The sequence below is a fragment of the Lolium rigidum genome, unplaced genomic scaffold, assembly GCF_022539505.1.
Source record: "Lolium rigidum isolate FL_2022 unplaced genomic scaffold, APGP_CSIRO_Lrig_0.1 contig_44089_1, whole genome shotgun sequence".
Taxonomy (NCBI): Eukaryota; Viridiplantae; Streptophyta; class Magnoliopsida; order Poales; family Poaceae; genus Lolium; species Lolium rigidum.
Genome location: NW_025900585.1, coordinates 16,076 through 34,635, shown reverse-complemented (window position 1 = coordinate 34,635; position 18,560 = coordinate 16,076). Strand labels below are relative to the sequence as shown.

General features: G+C 48.5%; 1 long non-coding RNA gene across 8 annotated transcripts; it reads left to right on the top strand.

Annotated features, from left to right (window-relative positions):
- The first annotated feature begins 8,001 nt into the window (after positions 1-8,001).
- Positions 8,002-13,418, top strand: LOC124681474. Of its 8 annotated transcripts, none has more exons than XR_006995880.1 (4): positions 8,002-8,192; positions 10,303-11,503; positions 11,763-12,029; positions 12,658-13,214. It is a non-coding gene; the product is annotated as an uncharacterized LOC124681474 (long non-coding RNA). The 8 variants fall into 8 exon arrangements; XR_006995881.1 differs by lacking the exon at positions 8,002-8,192 and adding an exon at positions 13,358-13,418 and having other exon boundaries at positions 8,199-11,503; positions 12,658-12,732; XR_006995878.1 differs by lacking the exon at positions 8,002-8,192 and adding an exon at positions 13,358-13,418 and having other exon boundaries at positions 8,199-11,503; positions 12,637-12,732.
- Positions 13,419-18,560: the final 5,142 nt, after the last annotated feature.

The following is an 18,560-nucleotide window of genomic DNA, read 5'->3' as shown; positions in this document are numbered from 1 at the left end:
GATCCAAATTAATCCATCAAGGCAAATACCACTGCAAAAAAGATACCGATGTCGATGCGGAATAATAATTTAGCACATCAAGTATAACAGGATGACTGAACAAAATAGAAAGCATCCAGACGCAACAAACATAAAAGATATTTAGACTGCAATGCTAGCAACCAGACATGCTCATCACATAAGAGAAACTATTACAGCAACGACGGGGCTGCAAATTGGATTTTCTGCCCGGTGAAATCACTTCAACCTTGATGGTTGACTGCTTGAGTCTGGTTTCTATGTGTCCGATCCGGAGCCAGAGTCGGTGTCCGGGTTCTTCACGAACCAGAGCCGAGGCGAACCCCGATGCAATGCGAGATGCAGGCGTCGATGGAAGCGTATATCACCTGATTCTTCGACAGCCTGCGGCGGCCCCAGTTGCTGATGCCCACCCACTTCGTCTTCCTCACGCCGCACCACCCAAGGACCTGATCCGCCATGCGCTCCATGGAGGCATTGCCCATGCCCGTCACGAGGCGAAGCTCTTGCGGGCGCGCCACCTCCAGGCCGTGGTAGTCCCTCAGCATGCGGCGGTCGGAACGGATGTTGTACGCGACGAAGCCCACGCGCGCGTCGTCGAGGAAACGCCGGAGAATGGCAGGCACAGGCATCGCCGGCCTGCGCGATCCGGAACACGAGGCACCGGCGTCCGCAGCAGAGCTGTAGCGTGCCCGGCCGCGGCTCGGCGCCCGGACGGCGGAAGGAAGGGGTCCACCGCACGCCCATGCCGACGGTGAATCCGGCGCCGGAGCGAAGGCGACGGGTTTTGCGCCAAAGTGTTGAGTACACCCACCGGCGCGCGACGCCCGGGTTGGCGGTCACGGTAGTGTTGACCGTGGCGTAGCCGGCGACGCGCACCTCGTAGATACGGTGCTTCGGGGAGGAGCGGATGAGGCGCGCGGACACGGCGGCGGTTCTGGCGACCATGGCTCGGTAGTTGCAAGGACGGATGAAGATCTAGCTAGGTTGGGGAGCGCGGCTGGAGTCGATGGTTTCCTTCACGGAGGGAGGTGATTACAAGCACGGTACCTGTATATATGCTGTTCAAAGACTAGACGGAGTGCAGAGGTGTCCGTTTCTGACAAGGAAAAGGCTTGATGCGATCGCGCACGGGCGCGCCATTGTCAATCCCTTGACCCGCGCGTACGTCAGCGCGCCTGCCGCACGCACGCCTTGCACTGCACCCACGCTTCGTAGCGTCTCCGTCTGAAAGACAGGAGGACATGGCGTGGTAGAGCAAGGGCGTTTTTGGTAGACTGGGTCGCAGTGGTGTAAGCACACTTGTAGGTCTAGAACGAGCCATGAGCTGAAATTGATCTGTTGTTTGGTAGGTAGGGCTATATCGGTTGGGTTAAAGAGTACTTTCTGTTTGTTTGCCTCCAGCCAACCCGAAATCTTGATGGAGATGAGATTATGTATGTTTGGTACCATCTAAACATATCTAAGGTTACCTCTTCTCTACAACGGGTAGCCTTACCATGCTCTCACCTTCCATCACATAGAAATCACAGTTTATGACAGTTACAAACTTACCAAACTAGCAGTTCACGAAATCAGCTTTAGCTAATACAAATAGTAGTTCATAACACGACGCTCCCTAACTACTACGAATGGCAGTTTATCATAGCAGGATCGTTCAACATACGGGAATCGAATAGGGGTTCGAAAAACATATGGAGCGCACCACAAGATTTGAAACCATTAACATTTAAGTCTCAACCTCTTTCTATGCATTGGCATTTTGTATATGAATAAATAACAGCAAATTAATGATAGCCAATGCATATAATAATCAGTATCTTACATTTTTAATAATATAAAAATGTAAAGAGGGCTCTTATCTCTTCCTATTTCATAAAATTTGCAAGCGTCAAGAGTAGACTCAACAACATAATTGTGAATAGAATCACCATCTAAACAAAAATCATCTAATGAGCTTATGGTATCATCTATTTCTTTTAAGTCATCATGATCCTCCCATAAATTAGACAAACTTATTTCACATAGAGAATCATCATCAATATTATAAGAAGGGGTGTTTTGCGTGTTACCAATGTTGGGAGTTAGAGATGTGCAGCTACTCTATTCTTCCTCCTCTTGTTCTTCTTCATGCTTTTCTTGGGGTTACATGAGCATCCCCAAGCTTATGATTTTGTCATCCTCCTTCTTTTGTTCTTCTTTGTTTTCCTCTTGAGTATGCATGGGCATCCCCAAGCTTATGCTTTCATCCTCTTCTCCCTGCAAAATATTAGTGCTCTCTTGGATGTCGTGCCCTCTTTTTAAAATCAAAGACATATATATTATCAATGTAGTTGGTTATGCAATAATTAAATATACCAATGATCGCACTTTTAAATTTAGAAACTACATGACAAGTTTCATGTTCACAAGTGAAGGTGTCTAATTCAGAGGCTGCCAAATAAATAAAAATTGCTCTACTTGTTCCATCCTTAAATGAGCATAATCACATCTATGATAAGATGCAATAACATATTCTCCATTGGATATAAATTGAAATTCAAAGTGTCTAAAATTTTATTCGGAGCAACCGTTTTTATCTTCATGATAGTCAAGCAACTCAATAGCAATATAATATAAAATTATCAAGCAATGTTCTAATATTACCCCTTCTTCCATGTTTCATAGCTATCAAAGAATTTTTATATTCCTCTTCCAAAGTATCATTTTTATCTAGACTAGTAGCCATACCATGAGTATTTTTTGGTATTTTCCATTTTTTTAAATAAAGATACTAAAAGTAAACTAGCAATGCAAACAAGAATACAAGCTTAGCGCTACGCTCTCTGGCAACGGCGCCAGAAAAGTATCTTGATAACCCCCAAGTGCAGGGGGTCACCGTAGTACAATTCGATAAGTATTTGAGTGTCGAACCCACGACGAGCTAAAGGTAATCTATATATTCTCTAAAGCCCTATAACCCACTTATATGGCCTTCTATGCAAAGCTAGGAGATATGGTGTGTGTGTGAAGATATTTTTACTACGAAATTATATGTGCTGAAATTAAAATGCGAGAAACAAAATTAGTGTAAGAAAATTAAAGTGCAATAAAGTAAAATGAGATGAAATGAAATAAAGTGGAGTAACTCAAGGGAGTAAGTGTTCTAACAAATTGCTACTCCCTCCGTCTCAGATTAACAGGCGCACACATAGTTTAAGACAAAGTTTAACTATTAATTTGATCGATGGAATATAAATTATATGTCTGCAAAATTTATACCATTAGATTCGTATTCAAAAAGGTTTCGAATGATATAATTTTTTAACATATTTTATATTTTATTGACCAAAATAATGATCAAAGCAATTTCTTAAACTACGTGCGCACATGTTAAACCAAGAAGGAGGAAGTACTTTATTTGTGTGGTTGTCATAATTAGTGAAGTTCAAAGATAATATTTTTATTGTTTCTTCTAGAGAGGAGCCATATATAGGTGTAGCCATGGATATCCGCAAATACATCCCTAGTGATTGATCCTAAAACCATAGGTATGAGCAAACATAGGAATTGCTAAGACATAAAGTTTAACCACCGATGTAAGTTTAAAGGTCTGCATAGTAAACCCCCGTTTGATTAACCAAGATAATACTACATGCATCTATGAATTGGGACATTGGTTTTTGTCAGCTCCAGTTGTCCCTCATCCTATCAACATGCAACGGTGACAATCTTATGTATCCCCAACATATGTGTGCACTCATATATCAGGACAAATGATCATCATAGAAGATAGCAAATACTTATATGCAATCATCACAAACTATCTCACAATTGCCATGAACAAATAACTACTCAAACAAAAACATGGAGACACAAAATACCATGGGAAATTGATAGATTGCAATACACATCATGTTTGCCAAAGGATTACAAAGAGTAGATGATGATGTTGATGAATAGGTGCAGCCCGTGGAGGAGATGTCGGTGGAGATCCCCGTGGCGGCGGCCATGGGAGGCGGCGGCGCCCGACGGCAGCACCCCGACGGTGCGGCTCCTGGAGGGGTAGCGGCTGCCCTTGGGGGAAGCGGCCCCTTGCCCATTCTTCTTCCTTGGACTTTCTTCTGGTGTGGAGGAGGTTCTCCCTCTCCTTGGCGGCTGCTAAGGAGGAGGATTTTCGTCATAATGGATGGTGCCTCCAAAACAAGGGTTTCCCCTCAATATATAGAGGTGAAGATGCAATCTTGGCCATGGAATTGATGATCCTTTGATCCAAGGGCTCTTGAGCACCTCTAGAACCTTTTTAGGACTCCCTTATGTACTTTATGAGTTCATAAAGTCGTGGCTATGCCGAATCCATCAAATATGATAAGAGTTTGTGTCAATTATGTCACCAGTTTTCAGGTTTCCGAAACTTCCTATGTACCCTTCAGTAAAATGGGCGCCGATTTCGCATGCGAACTCCATTTGGGACGTTCTTTACATCAAATTAAACTCCAGTAATTTCTCCACAACCTCTATCTCTTGTACTTTTTCCGTTTGAGGCCACCTTCGGGTCTAGTTGGGGCGATCTTTAAAACTTTTTCGGAGGGACAGATTTTAGGAAACTCGAGATTTCACCGTTATGACTTCGTCAATTTCGAGACCCGATGGTTCAGTTTCTTCAACGCGGTCTCTCGAAGGTGCTCATAGGGATAGGGTGTGCGCGTGCGCGTTCATAGAGGTGAGTGTGTGCGCGCACATGTGAGCGTCTGTGTTTGTACTGTGTTTCACAAAAAAAAGATATCACCATAATGACCGGTTTCCTTCCATATTTGACTATTTTCTACACAATAACGTTTAAAACAAAAACTTGTGAACTTTTGCAACTATTAATGGGTTATTCCCAATAAATATAATAAAGTTACAATATAATAAGGATTTTAGTACAATAAACTACAAGGTTCATGTATGCATTTTTACATGCATCATCTGCGCGTTCGCCGGCTGGCTTCGCTCCGAAGGCGTCATGCGTGCCCACTGCTCGGCAATGAGGGCGCGCGTCTCCAGTCCAGGCGGCGGCAGAACGGCGTAGCCAGCGCTGGATAGATGCCACCTGTGCGGCAGCTTGAACTGCAGCGGCACCGGGATGCGCTGCGAGTAGAGGACGTCGGCCTTGTCGTATGTCAGCTATAGTGACCGGAGCGCGCCACTGCCGCCGGTCTCGACATTGTGCGCCTTGGTTTTTGCGGTGGTGTGAGTGTCGCGCGGCGTCTGAGAGCTTGGTGGCGGCGGCTAGGGTTGGACGACGGAGGAGAAGAGCAGCGCATCGGTGGGGTTTTAAAGGGCGGCGGGGGACGTGCATTCAAGGCGTGTGGGGAAGGTGGGTGGATGTCGTGTGGCCAATCGCCTCCTCGTCGGTGCAATTGGCACCGACGACCGTCCAGTACGCGTTGTATATAATGCGACCCGTCGGCTCCTGTCACTGCCAAGGCGGCCCCACCCGTGAAAACCGTCGTGGCGCTTGGCGAAGGGGCCGACATGAGGTTGCCGACACTTTTATTGGACTCGAAACCGCGCTGACGCTTTTTTGGACGCGCCGGTGTGAGCCCAAAAGCCGCGCCGGCCCCCAAATAGCTATCGAGGCCGTCAGTGGAGATGTTCTAAGTACTCCCTACTTTCTAAATTAGTATGCCTAAAATTTTCAGTCAAAATCAAACTTTTAAAAGTTTGAGCAACTATATACAAAAAATATCAACATCTAAAATTTGAAATGCACGTAAGATGCAAATATATTTCATGATGGTTCTAAAATATTAATTGAAAATTACAAATATTGATAGTTTTTTCTATACAGTTGGTCAAACTTTAAGAAGTTTGACTTTATCCCAAGTAGTCTAGGCATCCTATTTAAGGATAGAGTCAGTATCTCACAAAGACCATTTGTGCATGAGATCGAGGCCTGCAGTGGCTGCTGCAGTAATCCACTCGAGGCGCAGAACGGCGTGAGTCTGGATGCCGCATGACAAATACAGTTTCAAAAAACAATTCACGCGAAAAACATCCATTAATTGGACTTTAGTTTATTTCCCCTAATTGAAAGGTGGAGTGTGGCACAATGGCGGCCGGGGCCTTGCTCCAACAACTGCAACGTGTTCGGCGACGTCCGCATCAATGGCAAAGCGTACACACAGTCCACCCTCGTCCCGGCAACGTCCCTCAATGTAGAGAGCCAAGAGTGGACGATCAAATTCAACATCGTCCGATGCACCATGTCCGGCACCCTAGAGGTGACCATCACGTAGCTCGACACTACATCTTCACGTCGTTCCCGGCGCCGGCGTGCACGGTGATGCACCACGTACATGCCCGCCATCATGTTCGCGTTGCGGCCAGACCGACAAAAACTGACATGAATTAAGGGACGCGATGGTGCCCTGTTCGTAGCGTCGCGGCAGTACTGTGGCGAGGTCCATCTCCTCGTCAGCAACATCCATCCGTGCGGCTGCTATATCCTCTAAGAGCACTAAGGGCATCTCCAACGGGGCAGACCCAAATGCAAAAAATCGTCCGTTTGGGTCTTTTCGGACAAAACCTGCTCCCAACGGGGGCACCCATACCCAAAAAGCCAGCAATTATTGTCCGGCTCGACCCAAAGCTGGCGCAAAATTGGGAGGCTTTTGCGTGGCCACGGACGCTCGGGCGTGTCCTCGCGTGTCCCTTTCTGTCCGTCTGTGTCCGGATGAACCCCACTTGCAGCCACACATCCCAACTCTTTCTCTCTCCTCCTGCTTTCTCCTCTATCTTCATCCCCTTTCTCCAACTTTTGCCCAGCCGTCGACGGATTGTGGCTCGCCGGAGGAACTGCGCCGTCGCCCATCGCATGGACTCCGCTGTCGCCGCCTCCTTTTTTTTAATCACTACCGGAGGTCGCTGCGGCTGAAACGAGCGCCGCTCGCGCCGCTCGCGCCGCGCCTCACCGGCGGCCGCCGCTGGCGAGCTCTACCCGCGCCTCGCCTGCACGGCACGGAGGTGGCCCGCGCCGCGCCTCGCCTGCACGGAGGCGGCCGTCGCTGGCGAGCTCCGCCCGCGCTGCTGCAGGGCCGAGCCGCCCGCGCCTTGGGCTGCGAGCCGCGCGTCGCGTCGACGCCGCCCGTGTCGCGCGGTCCCGGCCCTGCCGCCGCGGAGCCCGGCCCCGGCCGCCGCCCACTCCCCGTGGCCGCCGCGCGTCTCAACCGGCGCGGATCCCGGCCCCGCTGCCCCCGCCGCCGCCCACCTCGCCGCGCTCGCCGGCTCGGCGCGGAGCCCCGCCGCGCGCTCGCCGCCGCCCACTCTCCCGTGGCCGCCGCCCACCTCGCCGCGCGCTGGCGGCCCGGCGCGGAGCCCCGCCTCGCTGCCCCACCGCCGCCCACTCTCCCGTGGCCGCCCCGCACCTCGCCGCGCTGCTGGCCTGGCGCGGAGCCCCGCCGTGCTCCCCCCGCCGCCGCCCGACCGCATCGCGCCCGCCTGCTTCCAGTACATGCGAGCTCATCGGCACTGGTGGCGAGGGCATGCTCAGGCGCCTGCGTCGGCCGTGCGCCGGGCCCTCGTCCTCTAATACACTAGCTTGCCCCACGGCGAGCTCATCGGCGGCGCTGTGCCCGCCTGCTGCACCAAGGACGACGGGGCGGGGCAGAGCTAGCTGGGGAAGGGCGAGAACGCCGGGGCTGGAGCTCTCCTCGACGCGACTAGAGTACTAGTACTATTTGGGTCTTCTGTGCGCGTTGGGGAGTACTACTCGAAACCGGACACCGCGGAGCATCCGCGTGTCCGGTAGACGACCCAAACGGACAAAATAGACGTCCGTTTAGGTCTTTGCGTTGGAGATGCCCTAAGCTCCCAGGGTTAGGAGCGATTCTGAGCGATCTGCCCGTCGCTGTCGCGGCCCCCACCAAGAGTTGCATTCCGTTTTCTGTGTGTGGGCCGTGATTTGGGCAGCCCGTGGGGGTCGTTGAGATGATGTGGCTGCATTCCGATTTGCTCGACGTGTCGGCGAGGCGAAGCGGCTTCGGGTCGGTTCGTGGTTTCTTTGACAGCAGCTTCCTCCTTCTTGCTCTCCTCGCTTAGCCGTGCTCTGGTTCTCCTCTTCATTCGTGGGTTTGCGGCACAGCGCGTGGTTCTTCGGCGGCGTCGCTGTGGCCGCCGATCTTCCCCGTCGCGTTTGTTTCTCTGAGCTGGTTTGTTTCCCCTACTTTCTTCTCTAAATTTTTGTGTGGATATTTGGCTGGTGTGTGGTGTGTGCCCTGGATCTATGATGGGAGTGTGCGCGGTTGCCCGCTTGGGGATTGAGCCCAATCTGCGTGTGTTCATTTCTGCGATTCCGTTGATTTGGGGGCACATTTTGCTTGGGTCCCTTCGGACGGTGCCGCCGCTTTGCTGCGCTCGCTGTATTCTCGGCACGTGTGGCCATGCTGCTGGGCATGTTTTGATTGGATGGTCTCTTGTTTGGACGGCCGTATTAGACTATTAGTATATATCTATCTGCTCTTTCAGATTTAGGTCGACGAGCTCGGGATTCGAGTGTCTGGACCCAAAATGAGCGCAGCGTTTACTTGTACGGTTCTGTCGTATTGTTATTGTGGCGGTGGCTCGTGGATGCTTTGTCCTGAATCGGTTCTTCCTACTGTAGGTTTAGCATTCAGGTTTAATTGTTCAGACTGGATTACAGTGATGATTTGGTCTATGACAGATTGATGGTCTATTTTACCTAGCACAGGTTTAGCATGGAGATTCAGTTATCGTGTATGATGCTTTCCCTGTTGTAGTTCGGTAGGTTGTTTCTTACATGACAGCACCCTTATATTGTACTGAAAGTATATTTTCTACAATATAGATGAGCACTTTGAGTAGTGGTCACCATTTTCTGCTTCAGCCATTCATGCCTGCATCGCTAAAAATGTACTCTACAAAGTACAAACACAGATATTCACTTTTTTAGTGTAGGAAGGAAGAATTAGTGCTGGGTAGCAGGAATTTATACAAAATCTATTGCAAAATAGCAGGGGCCTTGGAACATACTGACCCCTCTAATACTGGAAACTACTTGCAATCAGGTCTGTGGAATAATTCTCTAAGATGGACACGCGCAAAGTGCAACTACGCAAACAAACCACATCCATCAGTAATGCATTTCATTCAGTTTAAGTGACAAACCTATTACAGTCTAAATAAGATAGAATGACTATTGAGATGCTAGAAAGTTACTCAAGTATACTCAGGTATGTTGACAAAAAGTATTAATAGGTCCATGGTACTCACAAGGTAAAATGCAACTTGCCTTATCTTGCATGCTTTGAAATACTTATTAGGATGCGGCTTCAAATTGACATAAGATCAAATTCAATCTCCTCTTTTAGAGAAAGGTTTGTACTCCTTTATCATAGGTGAAAGCAATAGGATCTTAACTGAATAGGAGCAACCAATCTGCAAATTGCTCAGGGTATTCGCGTTCTTGTTTTGCATCTTGATTTGTCAAGTTCGAATGCCTAGGGCCTAGGATCTCTGGGTGCAGATGTCCTCTCTCTATCCTTTCACTATCCCTTTCAGTTTAGGAACGATATACAACAGCTGGTTCTTTCCTTAAAAAAAACTGCAGCAACGGTGTTTCACTTTAGCTGAAATCGAACGTTTAACAGTAGATGCAGTCCCCTTTTGTTCAAGATATCATATTAGACCAAATGGATTTCCTTCTGTCATTTTGGTCTATCCAAAATTGAATATGGAAAATTTATGTTCGTGTAGCCTGGGCGTGCAGATCTCATGTAGCCTGGTGATGCAGATAAGGTAGGCTGAAGGTAGGTGGTGATAAAACATTGCTACCAAAGTTTCTCTCAAACTGACCCAAGTGAGGCTATAGCAGAGGCATCAATACATCTAGAAATAAGGGTAAGATGCAGAAAACATCGCATATTTATTAAAGCATAATAGTTCTGATATTTCAACAACAGATAAGCTACTTATGAACCATGCACCATGTTTGACAAGAATGTCCATTACCCTGTACTTCAGCACTTAAATAGTACATATTATACTGTTACCCTGTAACTGCAACTTGAACAGAAGGACAAATTAATGTTGCGACACTTTGAGATGTAACTGACAATATTTCCTCAAAAGGTCTATTTTCTTGCTCACCAAATATGTTACATAGTGGTTAGTTGTTTCATCCTTATTTTCGTCATGGCATTTTTTTTAAAATCATGTCTTGCTCCAAACCGACAGAGTATTAACAGTTGAGATGAAGCTCACTAAGTATTGGTTGATAGGGACATGCCTTGTGCTCACCAGGTGTTTTCCGTGTTGCACAATAAACTCAGTGATGCTACAGTGGAGGCGGCCTCCACACGGCACACAATTGCCAGAACCCATCCCGAAGAAAGCCATGTTGCCGACCAAGAGTATGTGTTGCTACTCGCTTCCGATTGAATCGTCATTCTTGTGATGGAAATCAAATCTCTGGCATGCAATTTGGTGATAGGATGTTTCCATCCATTCCAAGGTAAATAAGGCCCAACACAAATCTAGAAATATATACGCTGGGGAGAAAATAAAAGCAGGACATTATTTCTACAAATTCATATGTTGACATTATTCAAGCCATATGTCATGAAAATATTTAAAAAACTGAGCATCTAAAGAGAGACATGCAAGATGCATCTATTAATCTAGCCAGTATAATTATGAGAATTATTTAAAAGCTTATTGAGACTTTGTTCAAGATAAGCAGGATGATGTGAAACTGAAAATTATGAATCATTTAGTTCAGAAAACTGTATTTCAGTGTTTCTGTTTCTGGGTAAGTGGCTAGCATATCTCTTTTCTTCTGATGCTACTACATTGTAAGGAAATCATGAATGTTAAGCCTGGCAATGTAGATCGCTAGGCTTATGAAGAAAAGTAGAGACAGTTGCACAATGTGAATAAGAACCAAATCTGGTTAGAAAAAATATTTAGGATACAATTTTCCTTATCTAGCAAAATGAAACAGGGAAAATTGATTCTGAAACTGGAACATGGGTGGCACAGACGATGTAGATGACATGGCGCCCGGTCAGGGGAACTTCCATCGTCTATTTCCCCTTACGTCTTCGATATTGTCGGTGGCCACTGCTATTTTGTGCTTGCACGTGTGAAATTATGACTGCATATGCACATAGATGAAGAATCACAAGCCACTGCTATTCGGTAATTACAAATTTCGGCTCATGTTTTTAGTTGCTCCTCTTCACGAGGTCTTCAAAATATTACTTTCCTTTGTTTGGCAATTCCTTCACGAGGTTTTATATGCACGTAGGTTTATGGTGGCGAGGTTGGCTGGCGGTAGGATTGGCGGTGGCCTGTTATTGATGTGTTTGTGTTTTTTATGTGTGAATCTGGTGGGAACTACAAGATCATTGTGTGTTTGGTGGTGATCTGAGCATTTTGAGTGTTGGACATGTGGATATTTGTACAGCGGTGGGATTCCAAAAACTTGGTTGCGGCGAGGGAGGTGCGATTTTGATCTAGCTAGAAACATTTTATATGTAGCTTCTCGGTGTTTATTTTTGTTGTCGCCACTGGGATCATATTGTGTATAACATGCATGAGTTTCTTCAATTCTTCCGTGATTCTGTCGGATAATATACTATTGGATCCTTACAACTATTTTTGCTGGATGTATCATGTATATTCTTCTACCGAAAGTAAAGAATTATTTGGATTGCTACAGCCTATAGCTAGATCAAGTAATTTATTTTTGATTGCTACAGGTAGAGAAGAAAAGGTGAGGAATCTCTATGCAAAGAGGACGTACAACGTTGGTCAGCAGACATTGATCTGGAGGCACTATATGTCATAGTAGTTGATCTGGATCCTAGCCAAGGTTTTTTTAATCAAAGTTTCCCACTGTTCTTGATTAAGAAAATCAGTTTTATTTCCGTACTGTCAAAAGACGTACATGCTGATTAACCATTCAGCTTTGGCTTGTTGGACAATGTCGTGAAGCTGCAATCCATCAGTTCGGTCCCTTTCATGAGGTAATTTTCTTCGTTTGACCTAAAATCACAAAGGTCATATGTTTTCTGCTTTAGTCTTTCCTCTTAGAATAAATCAGTGCATGTCAGTGAAATATCTCCTGGTTTAGATGAATTTCTGCTACCACTACTATGCATGTTTTGTCTTGTTTATTGTACTGATGGTTATTTTGTCTGAAAAAGCAAGGTGCATTTATCTCCTATATCATGAGCTCACTAACAGTCTGGTTAAAGTACTCATGGATAAGATGTCTGGGTAATTGTTGTATTTTCTTCTAAAGTGCCACAATAGGATTTTTGGGAATTCAGCTTTCTAGGATCTGTAGCTTTTGTTCCACAACGAGAGGCTAATCCTGATAGTTTGGTTAGATATATCTTCAGCTGCCACCATATGTTCTTGAGGGTTACTTGATTATAAATATTCAAATGTATGCATTTTTGGAATTTGGTTTTTGTTACATCTAAAGTTAAATACCAGATGTGAGCATATAACAACAAAAAATATTGGTACCTATTACCTGGCATGTTATTTGTTATAGTTACTTATTCCAAGTATCCAATCATTCTTTCCGGTCTTCGGTGCAAATCAATAGTCTAACATTCACAACAGTACTGCTGCATTGTTTTGTAGAATACTGAGGATGAAAAATTGATGTCGTCTTTGCAACAATTGAAGTGAACATGGGTTCTTGAAACATACTTTGAGGTAATGGTTCAACACAGAGACTTACCTTACTTCTTAACGTGGTGCATTTGCATGCCTAACAAAGACTGCAATATATAGTGAAATATATGCAATAGGTGTCTATTTTTTCCCTACAATAACTTCTATACTGAACATGCATAAGGAAGTTACAAGTTACTGTCAAGGCCTTAAATTTTCTGAATTATCGGCATTTGATGTATGGTAACATAAGTATGTGAATCGACGCTCGAGACGCGTATCCATGCTTTCCCTCCCCGGCGATGTGGTTCATCAACCAATATTATGAGGCGCTGAAAGTGCGAGCTTATGAAGGCCTAAAGCATCACGGTTTTGGAGATGCAGATTTTGAAAAATCTGTCTGGGGAATCTTATATGATCTAGATTTATTGAAGTGTTCTCCTACAAAATGATCAATTATGTGTATTTTCTTTCCTAGGCATATGTTTTTTCTGTATAAAATTGAAAATGGTTTCTTAGTTTTCTGTGCTAAAATATCCCAGTGTCCAAGACATAATAGAAATGTTGCATGATTTTCCATCCTAAACAAACTGCACATAAAATTGAAGTAAGTGATATTGAGTTCATGTAGATTGAGTTCTAAATTCTTATACCTACTTTTTAATAGGATATTTTCATTTTCTACAAAGTTATTACAAGTAGTTCAACAGAGCACATTGCACTAGAAGCTTAGAGCATCTCCACTCGTCCCCACGACGAGGCCCCCGAGCGACGTTTTTTCCATCCGGACGGCGAAATTCGGCCCAGTCGCGCCCCCGGTTCCTCGTTTTCGTCCGGATTTGGTCCTTAATCCATCCGGCGAGCCCACGCCCCCCCCCCCGGCCCCCGGGGCGCGCTCGGGGACTCCGGACGAAAGATTTTGGCGCGAAACGGCGTGTGGACCCGCGTAGTCGGCGGCCGGAAAACCAAATCCTGTGATTTTCCCTCCAATTTGCTTGCATATCCCTATTCCCTCCAATTTGCTTGCATATCCCCATTCTCTCCCGCCGAAATCCCCCAATCTCATCGTCTTCCAGCTCCAGTTCCTGGCGGCGTCTTCTCGTCCACCACCACTCTCCTCCTCGTCTTCTCGTCCACCACAATGCCGCCGAAGGCGCCGGCGAGGAAGATGCGGAAGAAGAAGACGAAGCCGCCGGGCATGTCGAACGCCGAGTGGGCGGCGGACGAGAAACGGCGCGACGTGGAGACAAGCGCCAGGGCGGAGAGGGTGAAACGAGCCGCCGCCAAGAGGTCGGCGGAGGCGGCCCAAGACGAACAATTGAGGCTAATCAGCATGGCCTACAGCGGCGGCATGTTCCCCGGCCAATGGCCGACGCAAGGTACAACAAGTTCCCCGTCTTCCTTCTCGCCTTCGCTGTACTCGCCGTCGCCGACTGCCGTGTTCCAAGAGGGCGCCTACGTCCAACCGTCCAAGCCCACACCGTCGCCGCCCGAGCTTGACGTCGGCGGCGGCGGCCTGTTCGAGGGCACCTCGCCGGCCCTGCGACGAGGGCCGCTCGCGTTCGGTGCGATGGCGGCGCCGAACGAAGAGGAGATCCACGAGATGATCACCTCCGGCTCCGCCGCCGCCGCTGCGAGCCCGGGGTTCTTCATGACCGTCGCCGCTGCATGCCCGGGGTTCTTCACGCAAGAGGAGACGAGGGCGACGGCAGCTGTGGCGGCGCGCAACGAGCATCGGGAGGATGTTGCCGACGGGAGCCAAGCCGTCGAAGAAGAAGGCGAGGAAGAAGAAGAGCCAAGCGAAGCCGCCGCCAACTCTGTCGAAGGGGAAGAAGAAGAGGAAGAAGGACTCGCCGCCTGCCGAACCGCGTATCAAATGGACGCCGAAGGAAGAGGAGTGCCTCGCCGAAGCTTGGATGACCGTGTCCACGAACGGCATAAACGGCCGATCAGCGGCCACGACTTGGAGCAAAGGGTATGCTCCGCCGGCCCTACACCACCGAGGTACATCGTCGTTAGCTGACCCGTATCGCCGTGCTCTTTTTTCCCCAGCTGCGCCGAGCTTTGGACATGTACACGGACGACACCGGCCTGCGGTTCAAGTTCCTCAACGTCTACGCCCGCCTCGAGAAGTGCGAGAAGTGGAAGGAAGTTCGCACGTCCCTCTCGAAAAGCAAGACCGAGCGGTACAACCCCGACGCTCCGGCGGCTTGCGCGTCGGAAGGGCGCCACGAGCTCGGCCGGAAGAAGCAGAAAGAGCTCAAACGGACGGACAATCCCGCCGACGGGATGCGGGCGTCGATGGACAAGTGCTGGGCCGACTTGAGATCGCACGCCGACGGGAGGAACGACAAGTTCGACGGCGAGGTGGCGGGAGATGCTCGCCAACCAAGGCGTCCGGATCGCCTCGCCGAAGACGACGGTGGCGGCGAAGAAGAGGAACACAGACTTGGCGTTCCTCATGGGCGGCGGCGACATGGAACTGATGGACGAGGAGACGAGGAATTGGTACCAGGGCCACCGCAACGACATCCTCCGAGCCACTCCGTCGTCCCCGCCGGCTCCTACCTCGTCTACCTCACCATCTACCTCGTCGACTGCGGCTGCTTCGACGTCCACTGCCGCTGCTTCATCGTCGCCCGCCGCAGCCGCTTCGGCCACGCCCTGTGAGGAAACTGGTCCGTCGGACACCGCCGTGCCGGCCGGGACTGCCGACGAACCTGTCTCCGTGTAATTTCCCTCCGATCGCCGATCTGTGGCTGATCCTTTTGCTCCTTTTGCCGATCAACTGGCCGTACTTGTAGCGCGGGACGGCGATTTGTTTGAATTTAAACTCTATCCGCCGAACTCCGGGTGGACGACTGGAAATATGGTACTCCCCACGCTTTAATTTCGTCCAATCCGGCGGTAGTTTCGTCCGGATTTGGGCGTGGGGAGCGCCAACGAGTGGGGATGCTCTTAAAGCCTGGCAATTGATCTCTGGAGTTCGGGATGTCCCAATATTTGACATCAATTTGAGCGGATGTGATTTATCTTTGCATGTTAGTTTATCTTTGGCTATTCTTTATGTCTCAGCTAATGGAGGGTTATTAGCAAATAATATGTAAGTATTAGTTTTTTCCATGTAACAGTGTTTTTTAAAGTGGAGAAGTTGTAAAGGTACTTATTCATGTCTTCTTGTTGGCGCCTATGATATGGGGTTGATGACAAGAAAATGGGACTGTCGCTGCATTCATCTCCTATTCTGCTGCATGGACTATTCCTTCCCTATGCGCGCAATTTCCATGGTGTGATGTGGTTCGGACCTTAGGAAGGCCCTGGGGTTTGGGACCGTGTTTGGTTTGTGATCTGCATTTACTGTTCTTCTGAGTCTGCTTATCTACGATTTTGGTGTGTTGTTAGCCTAGGTGCTGCTAGACTTCACATTGGGTTGTTGTTCATCCCTGTCCGAGCACTTCATTCGTGCTGTTAATGGTCGGCTTATTGTTGATGTTATTTTTTTCTATCCATGGGTGCTCTAGCATGTTTGTTGCGGTAAAGATATGTGCTAAAGGAACACATAATCATGTATGCAAATGAAGAAGAAAATGCAAACAGTACAAACGGGCGCAGCAAAGCGCGCAGGGTCCATCTAGTACTATTCAAGTACGAGGTGCTTTCCGCGTATCACCGTCGGCCTCCTCGCATGCATAGGAGCATTTCTACCCGGAATTTCAATACCACCTCTAATTGCAATTTGCGGGCTGGCGGTAAAATTGGGCTCCGTCGCCTCCAAGAAAGCGTCGGCGCGGTTCCGAGTCCAATAAAACCGCCGGCAACCACATGTCGGCCCTTTCGCGCGGGTTGCCGAACGGACGCGCTGGCGCCTCGTGTCACATAGGATTCTAACCGCGGGACAGCAATGTCAACGACTTAACGGCAGGCGACATCATAAATGCGATGCCTCGTATGCTCTGCGGCCGGTTGGCGATGAAGCCACCGGTTCTCCACGCGCAAACGCCGACGTAAAAGCGACTTCTCGGATACTCTGCAGCGAGTTGGCTCAGCCTATTTAGTGTTCCCTCTGTCGCACCAGCCTCTCCTCTACACCAGAAACGCTCTCCTCTCTAGTCTCCACACCGACGCTCTCCTCTCCAGAACAATGCCGCGGCGGCTGGCGACCACGCTGAGGGGGCAGTGCCGCCGGCAAGCTCCAGCGTCACCGGCGGTCATGCTCCACTACTAGATGCGCGAGGCATGGGCAGAGAGGCGGGCACGGCTGCAAGCGACAACAAAGGGGAAGAACGACGATGAGGCAGGCCCGTAGTGCGCCCCAACCGACGACTAGTAGATTAGAGTTAAGTCTAGTTTGAAGTTCAAGTGTCATTCAATTTTATATAAATTTGAATGAAATTCCGCCGGTTACTTGTTCAAAGTTATTTTGGGGGATTTTTTTGGAGTTGCTAGTGTGTGCAACCGCTCCTTAAATTGGGAAGCAGGTGCCGGCAACCCCCATAGCGTGATGTTGGCCTTATTTGGGGAGCACCAGTGGAGATGCTCTAAAGACCACCAAGTGTCAGTTTCCAAAACGAAGTTTATGGCCATGGAAATATATATTTTTTTAAACCTTCTAGTGTGGCGAGCCCTCACAGCCTCACTTTATTAAACCCACCATAAAGTTACAGAGTAGCAAAAATAATTACATACATGATATTAACACTATGTACAAAGGAGAACTATGACAGAGAGTCAAGCCATAATGTCAGATTGTCAACCTCAACACCTTTCACCCTATGCATAAGCATGGTGACACCATGAAAAAAATCTGCCTTCCACCCTCTAAAAGTTGGCCCGATGCTTTTGAAAACATATGGATTCCTTTGCTTCCAGATATTCCAACGTGCCAGAATCACCACTTCAAGAAAACATGGTCCTCTAAAAGCTTTTCTGGCAGCAATACATTGACACGTTTTTGATATCCTAAAGGACATGTTCTTGTATGAGTGGTGACATTATGTGGCACATGTGTCTTCCCGACCCTCCTCCTCCTCCCTAACTAACCCTAGCCGCTGCCAGCCCTCCCAATATCCCCTCCTCCTCCTCTCGCAGCTGTTGGGAGACATCGCCGGGAAAATCCCGAGAGGTGCCGATGGTGGCGGGGATTTTTCTCCATAGGTGGCGACCTCCCTCTCCTTGTGGTGCCGGTAACGACATCGAGTGTCGGTGGTGTTGCGGCCTTCTAGCGATGATCCCAGCTCATCAAAGATGAAGGTGGAGGTCATCCGCCTGGTGGTGGTGTCGTTGCCTATTCGATGGTACCCCGGAGGAGGGATCCTCATGAGGGGGAGAAAAAGTAGGGGCCATAGGGCGGAGAGCACACGGGACGGTGGTACGCGATTTACCCAGCTTCGGAACACCTGCACGAGGACAGGGCCTACTGCTGCTTGTCTGGAATTATCTGGGCGCTTTCGCGTTGTTACAATGAGTTGTGGTTGTGCCTCTAGGGCTCTCGGGATCCGGCTTATAAAGGCGCACGGATCTAGGGTTTACATGGAGAGTCCTAGCCGGATTACAGATTGCCTAACTACGGTACAATATCTTGCCGTGTACGTCAAGGATCCGCCTTCCATATACATCGTACTGGATCCGGGTTCCTCATGGGCCTCCACGGATCCGGGTTCCTCCGAAGGTCGGTGCGGATCCGGCTAACTGATCCTAGGCCGGACTTCATCCTTCATGATCAACAGCAACTGGGCCGCCTGATGGGCCACATGCCACATCACCGTCTATGGGCCACCCAGGCTTGCCGGATCTAGGCACTGTCGATGGTACACCCATGAAGTATACCCACAATAGTAGCCCCCAGAGTTCTCCGAGTTTCACCTTCAGTT